Raw genomic sequence first — 6,000 nt, 5'->3', positions numbered from 1 at the left:
TTTATGACAAAATCATGCAAACCTGACCAACTATTTTGGATGGGAAGCAACAACCCTCTAAAGATCTTTCACTTTTGTTCTCTTTTCCCCAGCTTGGCTATGAAATGCTGCTGAGCTTGGTCTCCATAATGGTGGAATTAGGATGCTCCTATGAGAAAGCAGTTGTGACCTTATAGACAAGAGAGGTGCTTGGTGGAAATGGGGAAGAAATTAGAGAGGGTTGTTGGTGAGTGGGCTAGGAAGTGGGAGAGTGCAGCTTGTTATAAAGTTGCAAGATGAAAGACTTGAGCCCTATGCTGCCTTCCCCCTAGTTACTGAAAGGGCCCTACTCTGTCTGAGGAGTAGAGGGGGCACAGTAGGGACAAGCAACAGAAGTACCTAGCAGGTGACTGTGGTTCAGGAATCAGCCACAGGGACACGGTTCAGGAATCAATAGCTCTTGTTTTACTGAGGTCAGGCTCCATTGAAGCAACAGCTTGGAGTCCGCAGATCTGGTTGGCAGAAAATGTAAACAAATACTAGCAACCCCATTCTCTCAGGCCATGAAGGAGACAGCGCAGCTATTAACTGTGTTGGGGACCTTTCATGTATCTTGTGCTCTTTAGCAAACGGTGTCTTGTCAGCTTAAAGAATCATGGGAAGCACATATGTCCCTTGTGTGCCTCTCACGTGTGGTATTTAGCCTGCTGCTTATGAGCCTCGAGTTCTGATCAATACTGCCTGTATCTCCAACAGCAAGCAGCATGGTGACATCAGGAACGCTCTCCACTGCCCATTATGTGCAGGGAAGGGATGGCCTTCCAATGTGTGGGGAGCCAGTCCCCTATCCCCATTGAAGACTGGGGAACAAAGGCAGTTGCATGGTTGGATTCCCCCTGCTCCTAAGCATTTGGGTACAAGTAGAGGGGGGAAAACACACATACTTTCACCAGCAAGAGGAGGGAGAGATTACGCTGCAACATGAAGCCAGGATATCGCACCGGAATTATTTTGTGTGTCTGTAACCTCTGATTCAACAGCATACATCTAGAGCATAAAGAAATAAACAGAGTCTGTTTGAGCATTAAAACCAATTAAACCTAATTCGCTTCAGTATCTGATCCCCTCTCTTGCTTTGTTGGAAGCTCTGAACTGTTTAGTGGCCAATCAGGATCCTTCATTTGTTTTGCTGTGTGAGATACTGTCTCTGTTGCTGTAATGTTTTCCCAAGGATATGAGATACCCAAGGCTGTGAAGTGTTGTGTGAGAGGAATTTTTGTTAATGATTGTCAGGAGACTGCTGTTTGCCTCGTATCTATTTTAGCAATACAGTTGTAAACGCTGTAAAGCATATATGCATCTATAAAGCAATATGGAGACTAAAATTTAATGAAGCACTTCCATTTGAGGCCAGTAGGTGCGGCTAGAGAGAAGCATATTGTGACGCTTGCCAGAGCACAGCCGCCAAAAGATAAACAGGAATAAAAGAGAGGTTGGGAGAGGTCTGTTCTCCCCCAGTATGCATATGTATGACTGCCATTAATATTCATTTATTCTGTATGTGTGTATCTGGGTGACAACAGGCTGCATAGGCAGGATCTTGTCTGGATTTACACACCAAAGTGTAATTTTTTTTTTTTTTAGGAGCTACTGGCTAAAATCCAGTGGTCTTTAAACAGTATGTGCCGGTACGTAACAGAGTTCTCTTGGCTTGATGGATGCTAGGGCCTTAAGTCACCAGCTTTCTAATATTTCAGGGCACATCCTTTTTCAGTGTTTAGGGACAAATACACCTAAGTCCTGGTGTCTTGAGGGAATCGCTGCTCATCCATTTTCTCCACTGCAGTAGATTCTACTTATTAACAAACCTCAGTTTCCAGCAAAAAAGTTGTTATTATCTGGTAGTTGCTAATGAGCAGAAAGCAGGTTTGTGAGGCTGCACTGTGGGAAGGAAGCACTGGGACCTGCTGAGTGCTGGCTCCAGGCAGGTTAGCAAGGCAGCAGCCAGGGAAAGCAGGTCCTAGTGCTTCCTTCTCTAGTTGCATCCTTGCAAACTTGCCTGTCATGGAGCCTTTCTTCCAAAAACCTGTTGCTAATAAGCAGCATGCCATTACCAGTATCCAAATCCCATTAACGTTAAAAGTCAATGAGATGGGATTGGTTCCTAGCAAAATGGTGCTATTAACCAGAAGTTGTTAATGTCCAGATTACTATTCAGTGGAATCTACTATACTTCCTTGAACAGAAGAATGGCCACACTGGGTCAGACCAATGGTCCATCTAGCCCAGTAACCTGTCTTCCAACAGAGGCCAGTGCCAGATGCTTCAGAGGGAATGAACAGAACAGGGCAATTCATCCCCTGTCATCCAGTCCCAGCTTCTGGCAGTCAGAGGCTTAGGGACGCCCAGGGCATGGGATTACATCCCTGATCATCCTGGCTAATAGCCTTTGATGGACCTGTCCTCCATAAACTTATCTAATAAGTTTTTTGTTTCTAAGTTTCTAATAAGTTTTTTGAACCCAGTTATACTTTTGGCCTTCATATCATCCTCTGGCAATGAGTTCCACGGTTGTGTGAAGTACTTTTATTTGTTTTAAACCCGCTGCCTATTGATTTTGTTGGGTGGCCCCTGGTTCTTGTGTTCTATGATTTAGTTGGGGATTGGCCCTGCTTTGAGCAGGGGGTTGGACTAGATGACCTCCTGAGGTCCCTTCCAACCCTGATATTCTATGATTCTAAAGGGTAAATAGCACTTCCTTACTTTCTCCACACCAGTCATGATTTTATTGACTTCTCTCATATCCCACCTTAGTCATCTCTTTTCCAAGCTGAATAGTCTTTTTAATCTTGCCTCGTATGGAAGCTGTTCCACACCCCTAATAATTTTTGTTGCCCTTTTCTGTACCTTACGAGCACAAAGGCCAGAAGAGGTGTGTGCATCCCCTTGTTGGGGTGGTTGTTTTCCACCTGCTGGACTGGGGTGTGTATCTGTTACGAGCTCAGCGCAAATTCAGGCTGCTTTAAGTGTTCATACTCCACCTTCACCCACAGGCCTGTTGCTATTCTGTAACTCATGCCGAGGAGGAGGAGGGGCTGGCTCAAACCACCCAGCCCTGTGCGGTGAGTCAGAGCAGGCGTGCTGAGAATTAGGTGGGGCCAGCACAGGCTGTTTTCATTGTTCCTCCCACCCACGCTCCTGAAACACCCTCCATTCTCACAGGGCCCAGTCTCCCTCGCACTGATAGGAATGGAATGACTCTAAAGGTGTGTTTACGCTGCAGGTAGACATCTGCAGCTGTCCCATGCCAGCTGACTCAGGCTCAAAGGGCTCAGGCTAAGGAGCTGTTTAACTGCAGTGTAGATGTTCACGCTCTGGCTGCAGCCCCAGCCCTGGGACCCTCCCGCCTTGCAGGGTCCCCTAGAGCCCAGGCTTCAGCATGAGCCCAAATGTCTACACCACAATTAAACAGACCCTCAGCCCAAGCAGCTAGCATGAGCCAGCCGTGGGGGTTTAATTGCAGTGTAGGCATACCCTTATTGACTTCAGTGAGCATTGGATAGGTCCTAGGCCGTGTCCTGTGATTCCACTGCAAGTCAGACAGGCTCAGCAGACCTGGAGGTGTCAAGGGTGAGTACAGAGAGGTATATGGGGGTGTTCTAATGTGACTTATATCAAATGGACATGACCGGAAGAATTTCTGGCTGATGACAGTCACATCTCTGCTGGTACCCAGTGTAGCTATATAGGTCCGAACTGATTAGACAGCCATTCCAAGAGTATAACAGAACATGCCTTGTAAAAGCAATGATGCATCCTAAGTACAGTGGTAGTAAATGGGTTTGATTCACCCGCACTAGCAGCTGGGGTGCAAATTGCTTCTCTGCCCCAGCAGTGAACACAGTGACCCAAGGAGATTTGCTGCCAGGGGAGGGCAAGCAGCCTGAAGGGTGAGATGCTGCCAGTGAAAGCCTCACGGGGTTTCCAGTGAATTGCTGTATTTCCCACCTGTGACCACTTCTAGGTGGTACTAGCCTTCTTCAGGCTTCTTCTGGAAAGTGAAGGTTGCTGGTATATTATCTTTCTGTACTCCCCTTCAAGCCAAATTTTCTGCTGCTTGCAACCCTGTTAGATGGATTATGCTGCCAGAATCCAGCATAATCCAGGGGTGAATCTAGCCCAGTGACTGTTCTTGAGTGGGAGAAGGCACCTGACTTCAGGCTCATGCATTGCAGGGTACTCCAGGCAGGCAGGATTTGGTATAAGTGTACCCTGGGTTGAATGATACTGCTTAGTATGTCTGTCTTGCACAGGCAAGTCTTTATACACAGATGCTCTGCAGTCTTCCCTACATAACTTTGCCAGAGCTCCTCAGCTCTGACCAATAGTCCCTCTCCCATTCTGTTATGTTCGTAGCATACAAACAAAGAAAGGTAAAAATATAGAATACTCTTTCCGGAAGGTTGCAATGTATCACTACTTTATTTTTTAAAATCCAAAATCTTAACACACAAGAACCAAAAACAGAGATACAAAGCAGGCTGCTCCCTACGGCAAGGCATGGCTCACCCACTTTGCTCTAGGTAGGCTGGCTTTTTGCAGACTGACTCTGATAGATCCAGATTGCAAGCTTCCCTACAGAGCCCCCTACCCTGCAAGGAGGACCAGGAAAACCCTTGAAATTTCAAGTGATAGCTTACAATTTTAACAGTTTTCAATACACTACATACTCAAATCCTGGATCTCCTAAACAGTGACTGTTAACTGTGCCATGTTGCATGGAATCTGGTATTCCAGATATGCTTTCTCACCAAAAGTAGTGCCCTTTCTGTGTCTGAGTTTCATTAATTTGGTAGGATATTTTTGTCAAAGGATGTTTACAGTATCTCTTTATTCATTTGGATTGGGATTGAGTCCATTGTTTGTTCGTAAGGAATATTTGCACTGGAGGTACAGTTCTAATGTATCTGGTTTGCAGTATTCTAGCGGAGAGCAAATCTGCAACACAGAGCAGTTTGGAAAAGATGTCGTCTATCAGCTGTCTGAACTGTGATTTATTTATATTTTTTGGTAAAACTAGAACTGTCAGATTAATATCCATTGCTGTGTGGCCTTGGTAAATGCCACCAAACATCTGCTACAACTGTAAAATCAGCCTTAGTAACCTAAGTACCCACTAGGGCTGCCTTTGCCTAATACATGGGAGACCAGCTAGAAGGTGCTGAATTTGGCCCAGGTTGTGCTACAAAACCAGCCATGTTTAAACATAGCTGTGAAAACAGGACTGTGGCCAAGCGATGTTCTCATATGATTTATTCTTGACAGCAGCCTTTTCGTCTGCACTGACAAAGATGAGACACTCCCCTCTCCCCGCCAGTTCATGGATGCAGGTCCATTGGTGGCACTAACAGTGGAGGCTGCTCGTGTAGATGGGGCTTTTACCAGCGTGGTCTCGAAATGCCTGAACCCTGTCTACACTACAGCATTTGCTATTGCCATGGTGATGCTATATCTGTGGTGTGAATTTATGGGTGATAATCTACCTGTGTAAATGAGGCCTATCGGGGAGAAACGCAGTTCTTTAATGTGGTTCTAGGGCTTTTTTGTTTGCTTGTTTTTCTGCACACAGAGGCAAGAATAAGCCATGGTATAACAAGGTTTGACCTCTGTCACCGCGGAGTTATTCGTGTGGTGAAGTCAGCAGAACAGAAATGTTTTCTTTAAAAATACATAAATAAATAAAGGGACCCAAGAGCATCCTAAACCTTAGAAACCAAAAGGGGGAGGGGGGGCAAAATCTCTCTCCAGATAGATAGATAGATATGAGAGTTCAAAATATCCATATGTATATAATATTAATATATTATATAATTTATACAATATTTTTAAATCACATTATTGATTGGTTGGCTCAAATGCTGCAAATAGTTACTAGCAGTTAATACAGCTGAAGGTACCATTGATACAGTGAGAGCACAAAGCCCTGTTCTGTTTAAAGTCCATGATATTAAGTGTGCAGAA

This window comes from Lepidochelys olivacea, assembly GCF_965140295.1.
Source record: "Lepidochelys olivacea isolate rLepOli2 genome assembly, chromosome: 13".
In the NCBI taxonomy this organism is placed as follows: Eukaryota; Metazoa; Chordata; order Testudines; family Cheloniidae; genus Lepidochelys; species Lepidochelys olivacea.
This window is presented reverse-complemented; position numbering follows the sequence as displayed.